Genomic DNA, 24,335 nt, shown 5'->3' with positions numbered 1-24,335 from the left:
GTTAAACTCCTTCGAAACAGCTTGACCGATTCTCATGAAATTTTGAGTGCATATTGGGTAGGTCTGAGAATCGGACAACATCTATTTTTCATCCCCCTAAATGACAAGGGTGGTCCAAATTTTTTTTTAACTATTTTGACATTTATTTTTAAATTTGTTTGAATAATCAAACATATATCATAAGAGTCAGCATTAAAAATACATACAAATTCAAATTTTCACCCATCTACGATCAACAATTACTTTTGTATCGCATCTTTAATATCGGCAATACAACGTTTGCTGGGTCAGCTAATATACATATAAATTTGTATTACCTACGTATTAATTACAACATTGCTTGCTTTAGCATTTTGCAATTCTTCTCTATTTAACATATATAAAGTGCTAAATTACCTGGTAATTCCAGTGCGTCCCCTGTTTTTCCGCACTCCTGTTTGATGATCACTTCTACATTAAAACTGTAGTCATCTCTCTTTTCTGAAATTAAAATGTATTCTTTTTTAAAGAATATAATATGTAAAGCACTCAACTTTGCGCGTAAACCCTTTGTCGTCCCCGACAACATTCCTCCGAATGTCTCGCCTGGTATCGGAATACAGGGTCTCAAGATCTCGAGCGATTGTCAATTCGGCGCAATACTTTGAGCCGGTTTTTTCGAATTCAAATGTACGTTTATTTGAAGCTATGTAAGGTTGTTAACTACCGGTCGGTACTACGTACACCAGATAAATCAGAAGAGAGTATGGGCTGCAGTGATCACAATACATAAGGTGACCCGTATGCTCGTTTGTCCTCCTTTTCCATTTAATATTTAAATTTGCAGTCTATTGTTATTATTGTTAGCCCAAGATAGGTATAGTTATCAACTAACAGCCGTTTCGAATAAACTATCTACAGATAGAGATAAATTACTACCTGTCAGTAATTAGCTGTCAATAATCTGAAGCTGTCCCAATATACCCTTATCATATCGCCTTATAATGGGACGCGTGAATTCCAATTTCCATACAAACTTCTATCGCTGGTAAGCCATACGTCCTCCCATTGACAGACAGCGTGTACGGATAAGGTGAGTTAGCGTCGATAAGTTTATTGGGACAGAAAAGTCAAGGATAGTTACGATTTTTATCTTAAGTAAGAGATAGACTGAATATTGGGATCGGCCGTCACTCGATAAAAAGACTGTTACAATAGTGCAGTTGTGCGCTTTAACATTTTTAAGGTGCGTATATTTTAAATGTGGTGATTGTATAACGTGAGTAGTAGGGATTCGCCGGTTCTGGCTCACAGTAGTAGGGATTCGCCGGTTCTGGCTCCTCGATTCTGGCTCACTTGCTCGTGATGCCTACTAAAAAAAAAAAAAAAAGAAGTTTGGTGTCAAACTGGGGGTTTTGATGTATTTCCGAGCGATTGCGCTGATCCGTTTTTCGATATCTCTTATAGTTTCAAAGTTAGCATTTTAAATTAAACAGATCCATAATCATTAATAATCACTGGTCATTTAGCTAATGATTGGTGAGCGACTCAATGTCTAAATTTCCATGAACGTGATACAGGTAATTTACTAATTACCTTTATCACATTCATTACTACGATTAAAAAGACAGTTTCTGTATTTATTATTTATTTTTAAAACATGATTTAAATAAAGTATATAATAAAACATCATTGCAGATTGTATCATTTTCAAAATATTTGATGAAATCATTCAAACTCTTCTTATTAAACTTAAAGTATAGATACATTATGCAGTACTCGCCACACACTGCGGTATATTCATTCTGTACTCTTGCAGTATTGTAGTTATACATTCTGCAAATCCTTTGTAAAAACATCAGCTGGAATCCCTGAGGTGGACGACCATATGAATCGAAGTATTGTCCAATACCCTGCTCATCAATGTGTATTGCAACCCAGTGAGTGCCTGGCTTATTATCACTATCTAAATTGCTGACAATATAACAGGGCGTTACAACATATATCGGCAATCGGTTTGCCGCATAAACATTATTTTTAATACTGGGATCGATTTTGTTCAAATAATTCTGTATCTCGATTGTATTCATATTAGTTGAGAACAGGGTCTTGTCAGTTGCGAGGATTGAATAGTTATGTGGATCATAATAACATAAGCACTCAATAAATAAGGCTTTAATGTATCTTATTCATGTATTTAAAACTTATATGGTTACAATAAAACAAAATATCATTACAAGCGATTCAAATATAAATCTATGAACATTTGATGAAATTATATTTTCATCAATAATTTTAATTAAAATAATTATAATATAAAAGCTGATTGAAAACGAACTTCGTACCTACATACTTACGTAGTCATTAGTACAATCTGGAAATGTTGACTCCATTAAACTATCAATAATTGAACTTATCATTTAAGTGCCATTATGTTTCACCATAATAAAACAAAATATCATTTTATATACATATTTTTATTATATAAATTTATAAGGTAATCTAGTATTTAATCAACATAAAAAATACACAAGGATACAAACGATTCAAACATTAATTATTATATTCTAACTGCTGTAATCTACAGAAATATTACGATTTTTATCAATTTCAATAACATTATCGAATTCCGCATAAACAATACAGTTAATTGTTTGTGTAAGAGCTGATTCAAAACGAACTTCTAATCTTACACTACCATGTTTTATAAGATTCCAATGACTTGAAGAATTTGCTGATAAATCGGGTGTTAAGTCGAAGGCTAGCAAGCAAAACCCTTTGGCATATTGCTCTCTTGATACTCCATTGCCTTCATTTAGGAAATGTATACCTGTTCCTGAGAATAACGTATGATAGACCGTAGTAAAAATATTATTGTCAAACGATGGCTGTAAGGCTTTTGAAGGTATCTGTTGTCCATCTATGTATAAACAAAATGTATTAATATCATAATTTTCGAAATTGAATGGGTTTTTTGTGAGACTACCATTAAAGGATGCATTATTCACAAAACCGACTATACACCTTTTGGGTATTTGGCCAAGGAATATGTTATCAAGGGTTTTCCCCTGAATGCCTGATGGTATAGTTAAAACTTTGACTTCTGCTCGCGTGATTGGATATTTTGCTGTGGTAGATGATAAAACTTTTTGATGTGCAAGTAGCACAGTTGGGTTGATTCGTGCTCTTCGAATAATAAGAGTTGCATCTGTAATAGAAACTTTAAATTTATGGTCAGTTGATGAAGCCATGAGATTGAAATTTTCTCTAGAACGAACTAACTTTACGCACATGTCAACGCCATTAATCAAAAATTTTTCTTGGTTGAATAAATCTCCATGTAAATGTCCTATCATTTCTATTTCTTTGCTTTCACTAGCCAATTCTTGTCTTTTAATAAATCCTTTATTTTGTTCATCAGTTGCATCCATTTTTCCAGCTGTATCTTCATACCATAGACCACAAGTGAGATGAGATTCTTTTGCAGCAGGTGCATAATTCAATAGAGTTTCAATATAAGCTCGATATGCATATGTATTATTCGGTGGCGATACAAGTTTTTGATTTAAATATACATCAAGTTGACTGAAAAGTGTATGTAACCAATTATTAACTGGGGCCACAACTGTCGGTACTGTCAGTTTTGTATAATCTTGATTCAAAACTTTAGCTTTTATATGGAGTAAAGTATGGGATAAATCCACATAGTCATCACCTGCCCCAGGTACTTGAAATTCTATTGGTCCATCATCAGCAAGTGATGAAATGGGCTTATAATGAATCCATAGTCCACTTTCAATGCTAGTTTGAGTTGATGGTAATGCAAATAAATCCAATTCGGACTTAATGCATTCACAAGACTGACTATGTAAAAATGACATATTTAATCAGTAAATATATCTTTGATTTGTTTTTGATTCAATTTTAATTTTTTAATAGCTTTCGCTTTCGCAGTCAATGATGGAATGATCGCAGAACGACGTTTTCGTTTTGTTATATACCCAGATCCAAACATGTTGATATTATCTATTTTGGCATCAGCTTTTCGTTTCAAATTTGAGCTGACTTCTTTTAGACGAGTTTTTATTGAATCTTCCATGGGGCGTGCATTAACCATATCTGATAATATACCTACACCGGTACTTAATGCTTCTTTACCAATAGTTCGAACACCACTAGACAGTAGTGGTAAAATAGATCTAAACAGCCCCCCAAGAAAACTTCCGATTCCATGACCTCTTTGATACGGTGCTCCTTTATAAATAACTCCAATACCCGATCCGGCCTGGTGAGTATAATAGTGTTCATATGGACATGAAATATTATCACGTTTGCCGTACATTATAATTTTTGAAAGTGGAGTTTAATGCACACTGTTCCAAATTGGAATGGTATCTTTTGACCGGTGCTTGTTCTTATATCTATTTCAATTGTATCAAATTCTCTACGCATCACAGGTAGGTAATGGGGAGGAGAGAAAACGTGCATTTTGTACGCTCCATATATGTATTTTGAGGGATCCAATGGTATTATTCGTAAAAGGGGTGTCATAACATCTCCAACGATTTGAGGCTCCACTATGTCACAATAAACAAATAATTGAGACGGTAAACCCAAATGCAAATTAGCTGGACACTTTCCAAAATTTTTTTCAACGAGGTTCCTGTTTGGTTCGAACCCTAGTTGAAGACATAATTTAGGTGATAGAGTTACAGATTTTATGGATTCATCCGTTATCGTAGCAACTACAATCCTTGAAACCTCATCGCACTTAAATTTAATTTTTTCTCGAGTGTTATTCAGTGCCATCAAAATATGATTTATGTTATCGTAATTTGTGGCTGGAATATGTGTCTTGTAATAAACATATGACGGTTTACTTTCATTGAGTACTTGCATCAACTTTGTTATATAAATAATGTTTTCATGTTCTTGAACGGTGAACATAGTGCATGGGTACTGAAATTCTACTACTCCAACCCTCCATTCACCTTCTAGTATTGTTGGTTTTGGCAGTTTCGTAGAAAATAATGTTGTTGTATTATCAGGAAAATAATCCATAGAACTATTGCTTAGTAAAGTTAAATAAAAACTATCTTTATTCATATTTTTTTCAAAGTAGAAGCTAATATCCAGCTATTAAATTTATTTGGATAACCTCTCCACTTCACCAACAATTCTTTTCTGTTACCGGTATATCGAGAGCGTATTATTTTATCTATTTTGTATTTAGTAGTGGGGTCGAATATGATTTTTTGTAACTCTTTTTCATAAAAAGTACCAACTATCTCTTCGCCTTCTAAATCCTTTAAAGTAAATACTACAAACGGAGATCGGTGTATTATGGTAGATACGATGAATATTTCGTCACTCCAATTTGATTCATATCCTTTTTGGAAAATATGTTTATGTTTTGTTATTCTAACATAATCTCCAACGTGAATTCTTGGATTCACCATACTAATTGATGTTTTTATCTTACTTTCTCTATCATATAAATTTTGCCATACACTCATTATATTTGTATTATTAACATCACATGGACACATTTTTATACTAGAATGAAAACTATGATTATATGAATGCACTAGATCTTGTAAAACATCAATGTATTTATGAGTATTTTTGTGTGTAAAATAGCGCCACATTTTCGTTTTAAGAGTTCTCTGAAATCTTTCGACAATACTTGCTTTAATATCTGGATTATTGGTTGTATAATAATTTATGTTTTTTAATTTAAAATATTTTTGTACATATTTGGAAACAAATTCAGTTCCTTTGTCAGACTGTATATGTGTAGGTGTAGTATTAGCTTCAGCAAAAATACTTTCAAAGCATTCCTTAACTGTTTCAGAGTTTTTCTTTTTCATTGCTCGAACATACGCATATTTACTAAAGACATCAATAACACAAAGTATGTATTTGAAACCATCATTATATTCAGAATAAGATCTCATATCACTTAAATCGGCCTGCCATAACTCATTAATATTAGACAAAATATATCTGTTACGAGAAAATTTTCTTTGAACAGGTTTATGTAACGTATATGTTTCTTGTGATTGTAACCACTTTAAGACACTATTTCTGTCCATTTTACCCTTCATTGCTTTTGACAATTTATCAATAGTGCTGTAGCCAGCAGGATGTGATGCATCATAATAAATTTTATTTATTTCTAATATGGGGTCCATTTTTCCCAGTCCGATCTTTTTTTTAGTTTCCCTGTGTACTTATTACTTGTTGGTGTAGAAAATTCTTCGTCAGGTACTGATTTAGATTCAACCTCTTTTAATTCCAAATGGTTTATAAAATCCACTCGCTTTGGGTTCCCGATATAAGTGAGTGGTACTTTTATTTCCTTCAAAGTTGTTGCGAATTTTTCCCAACCTATAGGTTCACTTTTCTGAAGAGCTCTCAAGGTATCACTCACCAAGTCCACAATATTACTCCCAGGTATTTTTTCATTATCTATAATCACGGTACCAGATTCATCCCAGCTTATTTTATTTTTATTCAAGGAAATCAAATTTAGTAAAAGTTCACCTTTTTTAGCATATGTTTTCGGTATTAGTTTCAGTATTTCAGAGCTCGTGTATATTTCCCCAATATTTTTGTTAACCTCCACTGATGTTTGAGAAGGAACTACATTTATTTTATTCACATCATGATTTATATAATCAGTATCGATTTCATTATGACCTTGATTAAAACCAATATATGAATCATTATCATTTATAAGTGGTATGTGGTATGGTTGTCGATCCTCTTTGACGAAGTTTAGATATCTTTGAAGGGTTTGCAAATATAAAATACATTTCTTTCGATCTTCTATGTCACTGCTTAAGATATTTTGCATATCAGTATCTAATCGAGATCTTGGCGTATCATTTTCTTTGTGTTGTTTTAACTTCTCCAATAATGATGGTTCAATAAGTAACATTTTTTTAGCATTATCCATTTTCTTAAATAAATGAATTAATCAACCCACTTAGAATAGAACCCAATATTATCGGTAGAAATGAACCTCCTTTTTGTACAATTATATTTTTTCTAATTTTATTCGTACCTTTTCTTACCAATTTTCGAAGAATATTTTTATATTTCTTTAATTTAGATTTTTCTTTCTCGGCCAATTCAACGTTACCCCCGCAGTACGTTATGAATACATTCACAAATGTAATTTATTTCTGTTTTGTTACATGATTTTAATAAAGCTTTTTGATATTTTGGCTTCAGTTTATGTAGAGCAATTAACAAATCTTTATGCGTCTTTAAACGTCTATGCATCATTTATAAATGATCGAAATTTCTTGATTCTTACCATATTTAAACCCTTTTGTGGGTACATAAACAGTGCAATATCCATCGGATGGAAATATCTTTGTCTTAACGCGACACAATTCATTTGTTTCTTGTTTCAAATCAATCATTAAATAACCATGAGCTTCATTGGTAGCATCTCTGTAAGAATCTTCCAAATATTTCGGATTTTCAGGGAATACTTGACGAGATAAGTATCGAATTTGGGTTTTATCTCGAGGATTTTTGAAATATATTATATAACTTGAGTTGAGTGATATATCTCTTTGTCCTTTACCTTGATGAAACAAATTTTGAGATAAATAAAACACACTTAAGTTTCTATGATGACTTCCTTTCGTGAATATATCAACAATACGACCATCTGATTCCCTCATCAGGTCATCAATTATTACAAGTTGAGGATTTTTTCCGTCAAACATAGATAAATCAGGTAAACCTTGAAGATAATTAATGTGGTTGAGATTATATAAAGGCTGCATTTCATCAAAGCACCAGGTGATTTGGGTAAAATTTGCATCACAGATATCATTCAAAAATTTTATAAAATTATTTACGAAAACTGATTTTCCACATCCACTTGGACCAGCAACTATTGCAGTGAATGGATGATTGAAATGATGCATTATCTACTACGTCTATGTGTGTTAAGGTTTAGTATAGTAATGAAACAATCTGTTATTAAACCACCATTTATTTAAACAGAAAAATCTATAATTGAAACAATATGCATCATGTTTTACTCCGCAACTGAAAAATCTATAATTGAAACAATATACATCATGTTTTACTCCGCAACTTATACATCTAAATACAATAATCTCTCATTTGGTTTTTTAAAACTATAATAATTTATTCTTAAAATTTAATATAATATTTATTCTATTTTATGATGACCCCAAGCTAAGGTATCAATATTATTTGGTAAAATGTACCGTTTGGTATCATTAAATGACAGACTAGATTTATTTATTCTTTGAGTAAAAATATTATGCTTTATTGACTTAAATCTAAGCATTGAACAATATTCGTTCTTATTTTCAAATAAGCAAGTCTTATAATTTTCCATTTTCATATTCTTAGTAACACTTTTATTAACCCCCTTAGCTTTAGCTGTGAATTTTCCCTCAACATCTAATGCATACATTTTAGATCTAAGTCCTACAAATTCATTAAATATGTTACCATTGTTTTCATCTTTAAAGTAGCCTAACTTCTTTTTATTGAGTTTTGGATAGCCAAATATATTTTTTTCTGTATAGTCCGAGGTATCGAAACGCAAATGTAAATCAGGTTTTATATCTCTGTAAAAATCATCTGTAAAAATTTGATATATTAAACTATCAGTATCTGTGTACAATAATTTTAATTTGTTTTGAAACTTTTTAAACATATAGTTATAGTGAAAGTCGTACATTAGAGTTTTAGAAATATCCAATATACAAAATCCCAAATAAATAGGTTTATTATGGAACAATTTCGTCTTTCGTAATTGAACTGCAACCAAATTTTCATTAAAAATAGATAAACTATGGAATTCTGGCTTAGCAATTAAATCTTGTGCGCCTAGAATTTTACCCTGATTTTCCCAATGACTCAATAATTTTACATTTACTCTTTTTTCGATATTTTCCATTGTTTTTCCAAACACTGAGTTATTCATTAATTTATAAAAATCTTTTTCGAAATCAGATGTGGCTAGTTTACGCATGCTTGTATTTAAATCTATATAATATTGTAACCATGCGCATTGTTTGAATTTTAAAATTCTATGAATTTTTTGTAATTTTAAACCCATTGTCAGACATTGCTTTAAATTTCTGTAGTGAATCACATATTTAATTTTATTACGAAGGTTTGGAACTAATTTTATGGCTTTTGTATTACCAATACATATATTCTCGGGACATAAGGGTAGGTCAGAATGTAAATCATGCAGTTCAATAGGATATTCTAGATCTACTTCCAAAATAAAACCATATTCATAATCATCAGGGACATCAAAATTAGTTGTGACATCTACCCACTCAAAACCTCCTGTAGGAAGGAATTGAGACATGGCCCATCCGTAAAGGTTATTAGCATCAAGATAAGATAAAAATGAGTTTGGTGTGTCTTTATCATATTCTCGCATATATTTGTTATTAGCTTTGGCATAACGATTGCTACATTGAGATACACCTCCTCGAATGCCCGATCTAATAAAAGCTATTTGTTCAAAGTCTTGAAGTAATTCTAATTTAATTTTTGTGCATTTTAACATAGCATCCCAACTTAACCCAGGTGCTGTATAATAATGAGCTGGATCTAGACCATATGTTTGCAAACATAAGGCTCGGAAATTTTCAAACACATCTGTTAAAAGTAAAACATCGGTTTTAAGATATAAATCAGAATAATCTGACATATTTTGACAATGAAAGTGTTGCCAAACATCCTTGGCATGTTCATAATCTTCATCGGAAATATGTGTGTCGGTTAATGTATTGTAAAATTTATCGCGACTAGGGAGTGCTGAAAGTTTTAAGGAATCATGTGATGACATAAATTCATATGGATAAATTCCTTTTTTTCTAAGACGTAAAAAATCATTATTATTTGGAAAATTATATTTTAATGTTTGAAATTGTTCTTCCTTCAAATTTTGAACAAGTTTGTCTAAACTACAAGGTAAAAATTTAAACGAATCAACGAATCTCAATTGAATTTTATGATTATTTAATTTTATCGTTTTTGTGAAAGAAATGTACTTTTCTTTCGTTTGTGGAATAATATCAATTTCCCCTTCAATAGAATTTAATGCATGAACAATAAAATGAGAGTCATATTGACTAAGATTGTGTAAAAAAACTGGAATGTGATAGGGGATTCTAAACTTTGTCTTACATACTTCGTGTGCAACTCCTCTAAAATTTCCTGTATGCGAGTCAAAGTATAATGCACATTCACCATTTAAATTAGATTGACATATAAAGCAGTCTTTACATTGTGAAATAATTTCATTATCATTGGAAGTCAAAGGTTTTGGACTTATGACAAAATAATTTTTTGTGCAAATCACTTCTAAATCTTTATACAACTGATTCATAAAGACATGAGTACAATGAGGACCACTATATGTTTCATATTTTGATAAACTATCATCATATGAACATTTAATATAGTACCCAAAACTATAAACTTCGTGTTTGTGAACATTAGTTGTATAAGGTTTTGATGGATCGTTAAAGCATGTCTGAATTGGATTAAGGAAAGCTTCAAAATCCGCGTATATAACAAAGGGTATTTGTAACATCTTATTAAATTTATCAAATTTTAAGACATTGTTTGAAATTGGTTGTTCAAACCAATCTTTTAAAGTTTTTTCTGTATTAGGCAATTCCACTTTAATATGACAACAATCATTCAATTGATGAGCTGATAACTTATCATTTGTTGAGAAGTGTAAAAGACAACCGTCACAGATGTAGATTGCATGTTCATGGTTTGAAATTTGACCACTTACTAAACGCGATAGGTTTTTAATGTAGCAAAAATGATTAATTGTTCCGTGCGAAATAAATAATAAATTGATATGAACAATTTTCCGTGATTTTGTTAAATACAATGGACCAACTACTTCATGTACTTTCTTTTTACAATTGTATTCAAGACCAAAAACATTTACACTTAAATTATTTAACCTTTCTACTTTCTGTATATCTGTCATTTTAACAGGAAACGTAACTCCGTCAAAATTTAATTTATTTGAATATTTACTGTAAGATGAAACTCTCTGAGAGTTCTTAGTAACTGGATATAATGCAGAAAGCAAAGCCCATTTAAAGCATAAATCATCCGAGTTTTGTACATTTATAACACTTTTTTTTAATTTGATTTCTTTAGGTAATTCAATATATGATTTTCCACGTAATGGATTGAATTTGTTTATATTCATGTCTAATGCATTTATTTTCTTAAGACTCCAACCACTATCTTTTTTCTCAAATGTGCTAATTTTAGTCATCAACATATCACATAAGGACGAAAAGAAAAAATTTAAATCCTCACCCTGCATTATAGTATAACTACATGTTTGAAATTCAAATTCATTAGAAATATTTTTTGTTTCTTGAACAAAATTAGCGTGCAGAATAAAATTAACTTTAAAAATTGTAAGCAATCGAACAGATTCCTCAAATAGTGAAATAATTTCATTTTTAATAGAATTCAAAAACATTTCTGGTGTTTCGAATGTTTGTAATTGGTTGGATTTACTCTTAATTTTATATGAGATAATTCTATTACCAAAAGCCGATTCGTGTACTGTGACATTTTTTAAAGTACTATGTAATTGCATTACGTTATTCTTATGGAGGTTACTTCTAAGATGATTTGCATAATATCTTTTCCGTATTAAGATTTGACATAAAGAACAGTTCACCATTTCATCGTTCACACTGGTGAGCCCCGATGATGTGGATGGTTCCCCTTGTCGTCCTCTCTTTGTACTTGTATCATTGTCTTCACTGCCTTGTAATACTGCACTTCTTCTCTTAAAACCTCCTCCACTTTGTAGAACAGGTTGACTACAACATAAGTGAATGATATTAGCCACATTTCATCAATAATATAATACTAAATAATTTACAAAGAAAATAACTCACTTGATCATTTTTTCAACCTCATTACATACAAAGCAGAGTTCCATATCGTTATGTTTAATTTTCCAAATGATGAGAATATAATAATATTATTTGTATAAGAGAATAAATAAACTAATAACTAAACTGAACTAATATTTATGTATTTCTTCATAGCTACCTACTTATTGTTAAAATTATATTTCTTATAATTTTCTGTTTCTAAAATTTTCTTCGTAACATTGTATAAAATCTTTTTTATGTCCTTATAACTTTCATTATTGTCGATTGTATAATATTTTAATCTATAATCAGCGTATTTCCATTGTTCTTGTGCAGGCGTGTTTTTTATTTTATTGAGATCATAGATTTCTATTTTAACCAAATGTGATGCATTTCTTCCGTTATCTGCATTAGTTGTAATGTAAATACTTCCATTCTCATGTGCTCTGGATATTGATGATGATATTTTCTTTTGTTTTGTTTTTTTCACTTCGAATAATGCATCTATATTTTCATTTGAGCTGGCCCTCTTCAAGGATTTAAGTTGAGGAACTTTTAATGAATCCTGACTATCTTCAGATAATGGATAGTAAAATGTTTTATATGTAGTTTCTTCCATTGTTGGGGTGAATGCATTCTACAACAACAATAAGACTGCTTTAGAATAGTATTATACATACATATCTTAATATAACAAATGATATTACTTTTTAATTTCAAAGTGAATAATAGATAAAACTTACCTCCATTGCAGCAAATCACTCAACAATTACACAACACACAAAATATATAATAATTTGACTGAATACGCCACTTCAATGATTATTTTTCTGAACAGTTCTAGCATTTTATACTAAAATATCGTAAAAGTAAATTTGTTTATGATTAGTACTGGTTTTTAAATATTGTGGTGAAACATAATGGCACTTAAATGATAAGTTCAATTATTGATAGTTTAATGGAGTCAACATTTCCAGATTGTACTAATGACTACGTAAGTATGTAGGTACGAAGTTCGTTTTCAATCAGCTTTTATATTATAATTATTTTAATTAAAATTATTGATGAAAATATAATTTCATCAAATGTTCATAGATTTATATTTGAATCGCTTGTAATGATATTTTGTTTTATTGTAACCATATAAGTTTTAAATACATGAATAAGATACATTAAAGCCTTATTTATTGAGTGCTTATGTTATTATGATCCACATAACTATTCAATCCTCGCAACTGACAAGACCCTGTTCTCAACTAATATGAATACAATCGAGATACAGAATTATTTGAACAAAATCGATCCCAGTATTAAAAATAATGTTTATGCGGCAAACCGATTGCCGATATATGTTGTAACGCCCTGTTATATTGTCAGCAATTTAGATAGTGATAATAAGCCAGGCACTCACTGGGTTGCAATACACATTGATGAGCAGGGTATTGGACAATACTTCGATTCATATGGTCGTCCACCTCAGGGATTCCAGCTGATGTTTTTACAAAGGATTTGCAGAATGTATAACTACAATACTGCAAGAGTACAGAATGAATATACCGCAGTGTGTGGCGAGTACTGCATAATGTATCTATACTTTAAGTTTAATAAGAAGAGTTTGAATGATTTCATCAAATATTTTGAAAATGATACAATCTGCAATGATGTTTTATTATATACTTTATTTAAATCATGTTTTAAAAATAAATAATAAATACAGAAACTGTCTTTTTAATCGTAGTAATGAATGTGATAAAGGTAATTAGTAAATTACCTGTATCACGTTCATGGAAATTTAGACATTGAGTCGCTCACCAATCATTAGCTAAATGACCAGTGATTATTAATGATTATGGATCTGTTTAATTTAAAATGCTAACTTTGAAACTATAAGAGATATCGAAAAACGGATCAGCGCAATCGCTCGGAAATACATCAAAACCCCCAGTTTGACACCAAACTTCTTTTTTTTTTTTTTTAGTAGGCATCACGAGCAAGTGAGCCAGAATCGAGGAGCCAGAACCGGCGAATCCCTACTACTGTGAGCCAGAACCGGCGAATCCCTACTACTAACGTGTTGAAGTCTGTCTGTCATTGATCACAGATCTTGTTGGGATCTCGTTCTGCAAACTGATAGCACGTGCAGTGTTCAATACAGTTACTCATATGGTAAAAAGTGTAAAGGACCTAGGACGGATCCCTGCGCTGGACTGTCATTCAATACAACAGTGTCACTATTGGCATTGCAAATTTTTACAGTACAAGTGCGATTTCTAAGATAGTCCGCACACCAGGAGAGCAAAGGTCCACGAATACCACACATATCATTTTTTTTTTCAGCTGGACATGATTCAGGGTGTCAAAAGCTTGCGAGAAGTTAATAAACAGTGCTAATACATGTTTTATTAATTTAAGTATCCATTGACTTCATCGGCAAATTTAGAATGAAGGTTTGTTGTTCTTCACTTTTTAAAACCCATATTGAGTTTGATAAAATATTTTTTCGATCACACACAAACTTTTCGACTATTTTGTCTATCGATCACAGAGGGGTAATGGGTCTATATTAAGACAATTTATTACGTTTACCCTTTTTAAAAAATCGGTTTACACATCCTACTATTCATTAAATTAACTATGGCAACCGAAATTTGTTTACTAAACATATTGATGTGGTTTACTTTAATGCCATCAGGTCCTGGTGCTTTGCTGGAAATAAGATCTTTAATAATCTTACGGCCGTTCCCAATATACTATCAACAGATAGAGATAAATTACTACCTTCTACTGTCAGTAACCGTCATATATTGGGACGCGTGAATTGCAGTTTCCATACAAACTTCTATCGCTGGTAAGCTATACGTCCTCCCATAGACAGACAGATAAGTTTATTGGGACAGAAAAGTCAACGATAGTTACAATTTTTATCTCAAGTAGGCTACAACCGGAGATGACTGAATATTAGGAACGGCCGTTAGTTAGTTTGTCGCTGGACGCTTTCTGGAATAAGATACCGGAGTTCACAGGTCTGACATATATATTGTTTGTTTCCTATACATGAATAAATAAATAACTGTATATATAAATTATATGTAAGTAAGTAATAAATTTTCAATCTGATAGTTTGTATGCTAGATATAATAAAGCATGGTGTTCAAAAAATAATCATCACCTGGTATATCCTGATCTGTGTCTTCAAATTCCACTTTAATAAACTGGTCAAACTCCATATTTTTATACGAAAGAGATAAATGAGACTAGTAGTACTTAGATATGTATGCCCTCAATTTCGCTTGATGGAAAATGATTGTGTAGACCAGGATTTGGCACACATTGTCAGTAAATCCCTAGTTTTGCAAAATTATTGTGTTTCTGTAAAGACAAATGGGAAAATTCAAATCAAATCAAAAATATTTTTATTCTATTCTATTATTTCTAGTGGCTTCTGTGGAAGGGGCACCACAACTCGCCAATGTCACGTTTCAGTAGACCAACAAGCTAAGAGTGTGTCATTTGATCGGTGTAAACGAATTTACAAGTGATTATAGTTATGACCGGTGCCCAGAATCAAAACAGATTTATTTTCTTATTATACCTGAAACAAATATACATGCTGTTAGATTATAATGGACAAACACAGATATTATTACTTATATAAAACATTTATTGTGTTAGTTATTACTTAATATTATTTTGTTTAATATATTTACGTAAAGTATTTACAAGAGGAGTGAAAACGAAGATGAGGAGGCATTTCATGGAGGTGGGGTGGGGGATTTTAGGAGGTATAAAGTTGTACAAGGAAGACTTCATTAAAGGGCAATTAAAGAACAAATGGTCTACATTTCCCTCATCAAGTCCACAGTCACATAGAGAATGGTTTCTAATTCTTAGTTTGGCTAGGAATAATATTTTTATTTCACAGGTAAATCATATTACACTTGAAATATGTAATTTTTTTTCACACAGCTCATCCGGAAGGCCGATTTCATTATAGAAGAATGATGAAGAAATTCTAAGGTGTCTCTTTTCAAAACAGATAAGTTATTACAAGTTCTTATTTTTAATGGAATTTACAAATCATTTCAATTACAATATATGCAATGTGATGCAACGAAAATACTTAAACGTCAAAAACTAAAAGGCCTTACACAAGTAAGTAAAAAAAAAAAGTAAATTAATAATTATAAACACCAGAGTGATTGAGTTAATAAATAATGGCATTATGCGAGCCTTTTAGGTAAATAAAATATATAAGAACTTTAATTTTAAAATAATTAAATAAAAGAAAACATGAAGCAGACAACCCGGTAACAAGATCATCTAGCCATCACAAGCAACACCCGTTTCCGTATGACGCAAGGACCAGCCATCACTACCCTCAACCATATTTTAGGAACGGGAACGAACCGATGTCGCCACCACAAGCAGTAGCATTTAAACGAGCATGATGATGGCTGTCACGAGAAGTCTACCGAAATAACAAAAGAATGTGCATCTACATTTTACGCAATACTTACTAAATGCCTTTACTTACAATTTACAATTTTGTTTCAATTTACATAAGTGTGGTATTATATTTGATTAACGCGAGTGTTACACATTTAAATAAACGCTTGTTAGAGGATTTTTAAAATAATTATATGAAGGATATTTTTATTATTATTTTAGTTAACCCGACGTTTCAAGATTGGTTCAGATCACGTTTTCGATAGTGTTTAAATTCTCTATGATTAGTCAAGATGGTATTTGTCAAAGAATATACTAATATATACATATATATATTTCACATAGGTTAGTGTCAAGGACCGAAGGCCATCCCCCCCAAAAATTTAAACTGTGTACACCTAAATATTTCAAACTTATGTTGAATCTCACTACATGTTTCATACTAAACTAAATTTCAATTTTTATTTATGCAGTCTCACCTCTTATTACTGGCTGTCTGGCTTCTACAGTGTCTAGAGAATACCAACATTGAGATGCCGACTAGGCACCATTTTGGTTCTATTATGTTCATATTGTTATTACTCATAAGCGACTTAATACGACATCACTTCATCACCGTAGAATACAACTCGAATCACTATATTTATACAAAATCATTCATAATAACATAAATTGCACTGACTTAGTTAATAAAGTACATTACAAAACCACGAAGCGCGCACGTGACACGACTAAAAGACTCTTTTATATACCACCATCGCGTACAAATGCTGGAATACGATCACCCGTCCGTAGAATGTGTTATAGATATAATGAATACTTCACTAATTTAGATATTTTTCATGACAAGCAGTACACATTTAAATCCCAGGTTATAAATATACTAGCTGACCCGGCAAACGTTGTTTTGCCATATAAAGTATAATTCACGCGATAGTTTTATAAGTAATAAAATATTGCCTATATTATAGCCTGTACATCATTTTGTTCTATTGTCAATAGTTTTTGCAGCGCACGCAAAAATAGGTTTTCGATTTTACATTTTGTGTTACAAAATAGCAATTTTATTACGGATCCCTAATTTTGAAAAAACAAAAACATAGCTTATAGCCTTCCTCGATAAATGGACTACCCAACACTGAAAGAATCATTCAAATCGGACCAGTAGTACCAGAGATTAGCGCGTTCAAACAAACAAACAAACAAACAAACACTGCAGCTTTATAATATTATTAGTATAGATTAAGAAAGAAGCAAGAAGAAGAAGACGAATACAAATTTAAATATGAACTATACATAGAATACAGGCTCCTAAAATGTGTATATATGTATGTATATATATATAGGTAAATGTGTATAATATAGATAGTAGGTATAATATATATTTTAGTGTATTACTATAATATGTATAGGTATATATTATTATATATCTTTGATTATATTATTTTTAATCTTAATTTTTAAGCATTAGTAGTATTGAGCGTAGATAATGCAATATTGTTAAAAATCAGCGGAACACGTGGTTTAGAATACATGTATTATAGTTCTTATAACTTATTGTCTACACATGTATTTGTATTTCTGTTTGTGTTTTTCCAATAAAATAAATAAGCTGTATGTAAGCTTTTTAAACCAAACAAACATTTTAATTATTATTAATATTACATAGTGTTTACATCCTCTTTGCCAGCTAAGTTCTACATAAGTTAAGTCTAAGTATGCTCTAAAGATTTAATCTTATATATATATAAAAATTGATTGCTGTTCATTAGTCTTGCTAAAACTCGAGAACTGGCTGGACCGATTTGGCAAATTTTGGTCTTGAATTATTTGTGGAAGTCCAGAGAAGATTTAAAAGGTGAATAAATATAAAAGTGCTCGGAATAAAATAAAAACAATAATTAAGTTTTTCCTTTGATGTGTCCCCAGTCGCTCAGAAATCAATTTTAAAGAATACTTTAAAATGAATAACTAACTTGTGGTGTGTTGTGTGAAGGTGGTATTCGGTGGCAGGAATCAGGTGAAACATGCAGTAGAGTAGATATATATATATTCTAAAGGTTATAAATTAAAAATAATTTTTTTTCAGTTATTGGATGGATTGCAGACAGTTGCACCCATAGAAGGTTTAAAACACATGGATGTTTTTTTTATAATAATTATAAATAAGATAAATTTACTTAGGTAATATGCAATATATTCACAATGTTTTCTATCACCAGGCACCACTTCCTTAAAGAAATTACTTCCCAGAATCTGATGTTTACTATCAAATAGTGTATGGCACTTTTTACCAAAATCAATAGGTTCAATTCCTGGATAGCTTTTCTATTGACTTTTCAAAAATCCAATGATACAGTTATAGTGATAATAACCTTGAGTCTTTTAACACTTTAAATAAGGCATTGCTTGTAACTTATTCTGGTAGACTTCATAAGATACATAATAGCTTAAAGGGAAAATGTGAAAATACACTTCTATATTAAAGTCCAAGCCACAGCTGTTCTGTTATTATCTATATATAAATGTAAATATTTTATAAAACTCTGTAGTTAATCCTACAATACCACAGATGAATAACTAAGTGATTGGACAGCCTGGGACTAGATTGTGATTATTTTAAGCCAATAACAACTTACCACACATTTTTGTTCATCTTCTGGGATCTTGTAATCACAACTTATAATAGGTTTGTGATAGAAATGGCTTCAAACACTGTTTAAGAACTAGAGAAATATATTTTAATGTTTGTGTAGTTGTCAGTTCAGTTTGAAGTACAACAGATTTTACAACAAGTTTATAGACTTACAGTAACTCGTTGAACATATAAAGAGCGAAGTAAAGTCCGACTTAAGTATACTAAGTCAAACTTTAACATACCTGGTTGATGTTTGAAAACTGAAATGATTATTAAATAGAAACTGAATCTAGTACAAAATTAATCGACACTAAAATAGGACTTAATTTCAACTTCAAAGATTTCATGAGGTAAAATAATTTTCTGCAACTCTTTGTTTTGTTCAGTTGTTGCATAAAAATAACACTAATAACAAAGAGAATTTAAGCACTAAGAGACGGGAGTGCAATATATACAAATTACGTAGTACTACAAAATTAAATTACTACAAAAGTAGTGTTATATTGGATGAATAGGTATGACACTTAGGAGAAAAATGACAGCTGTGAAAAATGAGTTTTTATTTCACTCCTTTTTATGGCTCGCACATTCCATGCATCCGCAGCTTCAAGTTTCCTTTCATTTTATATTTCTTAATGGAAGTTTAAAAGGGAATAGAAGGGAAAATAATCGCTTTAAAAGACAAGCAACGCGGGAAAAAAAATGGATACAATATGGTAGTAGGTAAAAAAATTACCTGAAAACTATTATTTGCAGACAATACATTAGGACGTACCTACTATAAGTACATTATTTACAATTTAATACTATAGCCATAATTATATTTAGAAAGTATACTATTTAATATCAATCAACAAAATTAAGAAGGATTTTAGATGTAGGGAAAGAGACGCGGATGGACATCCAACTAGCTAACAAGGAAGTTAGGTTATATTTAGGGAAGGAAAGTAGCAAGTAATCCAGATCTCCTAAGTCGTGTCCGCATTCACATTGTGGCCTATCTATAATGTGAAGCCTTGCAATGTGGGCCGGACAAGTGGTGTGTCCAAGGCGTATTCTTATCAATATGGTTGTAATGTTTTTATCAAGTTTCTAACCGACTTCAAAAAATTAGGAGGTTCTCAATTCGTCGGTATGTTGTCAACGTTTAGGTTACCTCAAAACTTTGTGAAACCGGTGAACCAATCTTGATAATACTTTTTTTATTTGAAAGCTGATGCTTCCCGTGTGGTCCCATTGTTATTTGGTCCGACAATGACATCTATGAGAAAATCATAGTCTTTAATTTGCTATACATACGTATAGCAAAGTGGATGGTAAATTTACGAATAACTCAATATCGCGCTAACCGATTTCGACGATTCTTTTTTTATTGGAAGGGATATACTTCAAAGATAGTTTGGTTAGGTTCATCGTAGGTATTGTTATTGTCGTAGTCGAGAGCGGGTCGCGGCGGAAGGACACCGATTCTAAAAATAACAATATCGTAACTAGAATTAGAGTAATTAATTAGATTGTGCAAATTAGATCTATTGTATTGAAATAGTGTTTTTGAAGTCGGTATTTTTTTTGTTAAAATATTTTTTATGACCAGAGAACTATGACTTGTAAGGATTTTTTTATTAAAACTTCAAAATAATGTTTGCCTTTAAATTGTCTACTTTCTGCCCAGACTTTACCCCAGGAGTCTCTGAGATATATACCAAGAAGGGCAGCTAAGTCCTGAGTATATGTATGTTGTAAATTTGTTACCACACACCACAGCTTCATTTTCAAGTGTGTTGTTGTTGAAGAGGGCTGTTTTGTTGCTAGGTATCGAGGCCAAAGTGACTGACTTTTTGTTAAACTCTCGAAAAGTTTACTTCTAATGTGTGCAATAATAGGAAAGAAAGATTTCAGTTTGAAGAGAAATCTCAAAAGAGAATGTAAAACACTCAAGAAATCACTTTAAATTATACAATTATTACGTTTATAAGTAAAACATATTCTAATACTTTGGCAATATATTCAGCGGAAAGAATTTTTGGACAATATAATATTGGGCATCAAATCAAAATCACTATTCTTCTAAGTCACGGAAATGACACTTATGAATGGCAAAAACAATATTTTTCCTTATTGAATCTACCGCTACTTCGTAAAGGGTTGAGCTAATGAGAAGAAACAGCAAGAAACTCATTGCCACTCTTTTAAAGCAAGTCTCGAGTCTCCGGCAACAGGATCATCCTGCCACCACAAGCAACGCCTGTTCGCGAGCATGACACATGAGCCAGCCATCACCTCCCTCAACCATATTTTAGGGAAGGGGACGAACCGTCCCATGTCGCCGCCACAAGCAGTAACATTTAAGCGAGCATGACGAAACCTGTTACGAGAACTCAAGCAAACAACAATAAAAGAATCCTAATCTACATATCATGCAATACTCACCAAATACCTCTACTTACAATTTGACAATTCTGCTTAAACTAATAATATTATATTTTTACTAACAATAATCAAAAGTTCAATCACCAATCAAAAGTCTCCACAAACAAGCAGGCAACACATAGAACAAACACCTTATTAAAGTGATGAATTTTAACGGTTTTTATCAATTCGAAGAGAAATTTCTTTAAAATTGCAAAGCCCAAGAGGAGATCACTGTAAGCTCGAGGAGACTCGAAGTTTAGCTGTTAGATCGAATATGATTATAAGAAGATTTAGGCACTCCAGTAAAAATGTTGAAAAGCATCTGTTTACCTCATACTGTCAGTCTTTTTATTCAAGCAATCTCTGGGTTGATTATAAGCGAAAGGATAGACATCTCAATGTTGGTATTCTCTAGACACTAGAAGCCAGACAGGCCAGTAATAAGAGGCTGCATAAGTACATTACCAAATTATCTATTAATACGGCTTTACTCACGTTTTTGTCGGTGTCGGTACCGACTAGTTTCGGACCATTCGGAGGTCCTTCATCAGGGTGAGCGTGGTAGGTTTTTGATAACGTCCTACTTAATAATTTAAGTACATTACCAGTGGGAGGCTCCTTTGCACAGGATGCCGGCTAGATTATGGGTAACACAACGGCGCCTTTTTCTGCCGTGAAGCAGTAATGTGCTACGATCTGAAGGCCGCCGCAGGCTGATACTGGGCAAATGAGACTTGAAATCTTATGTCTCAAGGTGAGCGCAGTTGTAGTGCCGCTAAGAATTTTGGGTTTTTCAATAATCTTGAGCGGCGCTGTATCAGTAAGTGTATGTGTAATGAGCAGGGCGTATCAATTACCATCAGCTGAACGTCCTGCTCGTCTCGTGCCTTATTTCCATAAAAAAAAATGTTAATGGGCCTGCTGCGTTACTGTAACGCATCCTTAATGTTTACACTGTATAGGGTAAATGATTTTTATGGAGTAATAAAAAAAAACCACATAAGTAAAAGTTCCAATATTGTTTTAAATGCAGTGAATAGCTTGGATAGTATAATGAATAGATATTGACTTCAAAAATTAAAGTGTTCAAATGAAAGTATTAATTAATGTGTTAATAAAATTTGTACTAACATTATATTGGCCACATATAGCCTGAAATATATGATATTATTATTAAAGTGAAACTTTTATTATATCGTCTCAAACTTTTTCGTCCATGTGTTGTATGTCGCGTGACGGTCGGGCGGCGCCTATAGTTCACTCTCTATGTCGTACTCTCCCTGCTAAAAATATTGATTGAAAAGTATTCGGAATCAGTCACCCCATGTAAACTGTATATCTATATATACATGAATAAGAATTGAAAGTATTCAAATTTCATCATTTTTAATCCTTTTCAATCAATATTTTTAACCAGGGCTAAGACACAGAGTTCAATAAAAATATTAGTTGGAGACTTAGTCCACCTTTATTATTTTCCATTATCATTTCAATTATTCAAGTATAAAATTAAGATTGATAAAGCGATTTTTATACCCTTAATGGAATATTATAACAAAATTTATTAGTTAAAGTGAAAAAAAGTTTCACTTTTACCGTGGTTTCATAATAGCACACAATTCTTTTTTATTATTATTTATGTTTCAATAGATAATAAAAATATTAAGGCAGCATTCGACAACGACCAGAACTTGCGTGTTCCAGTCGGGTAACTGGAAAGCTGCTCGCCGATTTTGACAACGTGCTTCGATTTCGCACGGGCGATTTGCCGCTTAAAGAATCTGGATGACATGAGCATGTCGGTGTCGCGAACCCATAAGAATTTTCCCTACCAAAACATGTTCAACGCTGCTAAAAAAATTCTGCTATTCACTTCAAAACTAAAAACCTTCTTTCTCATGAGGTCGGTTGAAAAGTCTCAATATCTTTCGGTGTCAGTGAAACAAAGTGTATCGAATAATACTTTATTAAGATGTTCCTAATGTTATGTTGTGTTTAGAATTGAAACAAACATTGGTCTGTACAACGTAACTAGGAGGCTTTCATTAATAGAAGACGACAATAGAAGTAATTATTATTACATATATTTCAGTAAATGTTTAACAAGAGCTTGTTTCTAATTAAATTTCAGAGAACAAATGTCACATATATATCACCATCGGTATGCATTATTTTATGCTTCGTCAAATCATAAAATTAAATAACATGAGTAAGGTTTATCACCTGTATGTATTCACTTATGCTTCTTCAAATTACCAGATTGATAGAAACTCTTACCACACACATTGCAAGAGTAAGGTTTATCACTGGTATGTGTCTGCAAAGTACCAGATGCACGGAAACTCTTACCACAAACATTACACGAGTAAGGTTTATCACCAGTATGTATTCTTTAATGTGTCTTCAAACTACGAGATTGACTGAAAATCTTACCACAAACATTGCAAGAGTAAGGTTTATCACCTGTATGTGTTCTTTTATGTGTATTCAAAGTTCCAGATTGGCTGAAGCTCTTACAACAAATATTACACGCGTAAGGTTTATCACCGGTATGTATTCTGTTATGTGTCTTCAATTGACCAGATTGATAGAAACTCTCACCACAAATATTGCAAGAGTAAGGTTTATCACATGTATGTGTTCTTTTATGTCTCTTCAAACAACCAGATCGGCTAAAACTCTTGCCACAAACATAACACGCGTAAGGTTTATCACCGGTATGTATTCTGTTATGGTTCTTCATTTGACCAGATTCACTGAAACTCACTATCACTATCACAAATATTACACGAGTAAGGTTTACCACCAATGTGTATTCTTTTATGATTCTCCAAATTACCAGATGCATTGAAACACTTACAACAAACATTGCAAGAGTAAGGTTTATCGCTGGTATGTATTATTTTATGTGT

General features: G+C 31.8%; 1 pseudogene; it reads right to left on the bottom strand.

Annotated features, from left to right (window-relative positions):
- Positions 1-345: 345 nt before the first annotated feature.
- Positions 346-24,181, bottom strand: LOC126974266 (zinc finger protein ZFP2-like; annotated as a pseudogene).
- Between the last annotated feature and the right edge of the window lie 154 nt (positions 24,182-24,335).

The sequence above is a fragment of the Leptidea sinapis genome, chromosome 2 (genome assembly GCF_905404315.1).
Source record: "Leptidea sinapis chromosome 2, ilLepSina1.1, whole genome shotgun sequence".
NCBI lineage: Eukaryota > Metazoa > Arthropoda > Insecta > Lepidoptera > Pieridae > Leptidea > Leptidea sinapis.
The sequence above is the reverse complement of the archived record's forward strand: the minus strand, read 5'-3'. Positions and strand labels throughout refer to the sequence as shown.